This window comes from Cupressus sempervirens, chromosome 5 (assembly GCF_028749045.1).
Source record: "Cupressus sempervirens isolate cs-2001-9-10 chromosome 5, ASM2874904v1, whole genome shotgun sequence".
In the NCBI taxonomy this organism is placed as follows: domain Eukaryota; kingdom Viridiplantae; phylum Streptophyta; class Pinopsida; order Cupressales; family Cupressaceae; genus Cupressus; species Cupressus sempervirens.
Window position 1 is genome coordinate 269,945,986 of NC_143122.1, and position 2,952 is coordinate 269,948,937.

The following is a 2,952-nucleotide window of genomic DNA, read 5'->3' on the forward strand; positions in this document are numbered from 1 at the left end:
CATGGCACCAACCATTGTTGTAGAAGCTTGTGATTTTGACTATTGTGCAAGGATAGTAGAAATTTCAATAATATTAATTTGCATTTGAGGTTGTTGCACCACATTATTGTGATCAAGATGTTTAATGAGAATGAACAATAGAAAATGAGTAGAATGGCCTACAAATTGACTAGTAGAAAAGCATGAAATATCATAAAATATTAAAATGAAAAGGTGAACTTGGCATTTGGAAATAGTAATTGAAATATTCACATATAAATTATAATTTAACCAAAGTATTTTGAAAGTAAAATTCAAAATTTAAATAAGTAGATATCATATATAAACCTAGAGATGTAGCTAATGAAGTTTGAATTTTGCATATTGTAATTTGCAACAAGGATTATAAATTGTGAAATTATAAATGTTACCTGCTTTCTCCATTAAGTGTTGCATGTCATATAGAACACATAGTGTGAGTCCATTATGAAGGGACCAATGTTTCCCACTATCAAAAAAATGAAACATAGGTTCAAGTACACAACATAATGTGGTGGCCTCCTTTGTTAATTTGGCCATGTTTTGAAGACAACTCTTTGACCATACTTTAGGATCCTCTACTTCCTCCCTGTAATGTTACTCAACATATCACCACACTCAAAAGAAATAATGAGAATAGTTCATGAGAACACTGTGAAACAATAGAATGCACAAACACATGAATTATGGTGTATTCATATACCCTAGAAGGTTTGTTTCTAAATAGAAAGAAAATGGGAACCCTCTTCACAACTATAATTTTCAAAAGGAAAGATCCAAATTGATTAAACACAAGAAGGTGTTCAACGTAGAAATGGATCAAGTGATGAAAAATAGGGAGAAAGGGCAGGGAAGCGGGGGGGGCGGGTGTGTGTAATCTTTCTATTATGGGAGAGTATATGCCAAAGACCTAAAATAAATAAAAGACAAATACTCACCTTGAATCTTGAAAATGCTGATTTCTAATGTTTGTATGAAGTTTCTAGAAAATTTGCATCCATATCCCGATTGAAAATGTCAAGATAGAGAAAATCTAGAAATATTTTCTATTTTTTAAGGGAGGTTGACCTTGACCCTGTTGGTGGGGCACACTATTACCTTGGAGCACAATTGTACCCCGAAAAGTTGACCTCGACTTGTACTTCTTCAATGAATTTTTTGTTCATAGAATTCACAAGTTCAACAAAAAGGGTATCTGAATCTTCTCTCCAATTCGTTGTTCCACACCTATATCTGCAAGAAAAAGGGTTTGTTTGTTGGGGGGGGCAGTGTTTGCCTTAGTCAAACCCCAGTTTGGAATTAACTTTGAAATATAATTGAAACAATATATATGCAAAAACAAAGTAAATGGAACTATTTACCTTGCTTCTGTGGAAATTCTTGTGGAGGATTCAAATCCTTGAATCCACAAGTACAAATGCTCCAAAAGTATGGGGGATGTCTCAAATCAATGTCATTAGATCTTCAACACCAATCTCGAATTTATCTTTGCATAGAAGAAAGCTTGGATTAATGTCGATAAAGAAATCTTCAACAAGAGGGCTCTATAGAGATTGAATCGCTCAATGGCTAACAATGGATATCCTTGATGAATTGGATGCTTGAACACTTGAATGGTAGATGCTCACATTATAATCAGATAACTTTTCAATATGTGTGTATGAATAGATTCAAAATGAGGGTAAATCCCATTTAACCTTAACCCCTAGGAATAGACCTAGATTAAATGTAATTTAAGGTTCCACCATTCTAAAACCCAAAACAAGTGACCCAGAAGCAGGAAAAGCAACTTTCTAAAGCTTGAGATCCTGAAAATTCTAGAAATTAAAAATAGGACCTAGGGTAAGGGATGAGGTCAACCTTGCCCTAGGTCAAGGCTGAGGTCATCCTTAACCTAGGTCAAGGTTGAAGTTGACCTTGACCCAGGGGCCAAAGTCCTTAGTTTCATAGAGTACTTTATCATAAATAGGCTGTAAATAGAGAGAGAAGCAGAATAGGGGGAAAACAATTAGATCCATGCAAAGACCAATTCAAGGCACTTGACATGACCCCAGACCACTTACTCATAGGAATAAATGTTCTTAACATGGAAGGGCTTCCATTTTAAGATGATATAGTTTCAACCTTTAAGTCTACTACCTCTTGACATATAAGAAGAACCTTCCCTTGCATCAAAATAAGAAAGGATAAGATCATTTAATTTTCTTTCCATTAGAAAAATAGATCCATTTGATCTAAATATACAAGAAAAAAATTCTACCTTTGAAGCACAATGACTAGTTCCAATCTCATCTATTTCCAAGCTCCACATTAATGGTGTCTCATGAGAAGCTATGAACATGATCTTTCTATGTATTGAGCTTGACTATGGCATCCTTCTGCATTGCCTGAAACCAAGACATTCACATAGTTAGTTGTCATGCAATCATAGGTTAATGTTGAGTTTCACTTGGTTTAGAGAATAGTTTAATATTCTTTATTAATCACGGTCATCCACATGAAGGTGGAAGCTCATTTGGCCCCCACCCCCTCCCCCACCCCCACCCCCTAACATCTAAATTCCTTTTTAACATCTAAAATTCATTCATTCTATTAATAAAATGTAACATTCATGAATTATCACATGAGAACATTCATTAACACATAAGTTTCATTAGAAAATTCAAATTAACATTAAAACATAAGATTCATTAAAAATTTCACATGAACATTCAATAGAATGTAAATAAAATATCTAGACATAAACATCAGTCATTATCAAATAAGTTACATAAGTTCACATGAATCATTTTCTTTTTCTTTTTTTGTCCTTCCCTATATTGTTTCAAAGGCATATCCATGTCGTCATTGATATTTCTTCTCACTCGTGGATGTGATCTCGCTATCCTTTGCAAAGGTGGGTCCTCTGCAATAACAAATAAAAGGGTTAAATTT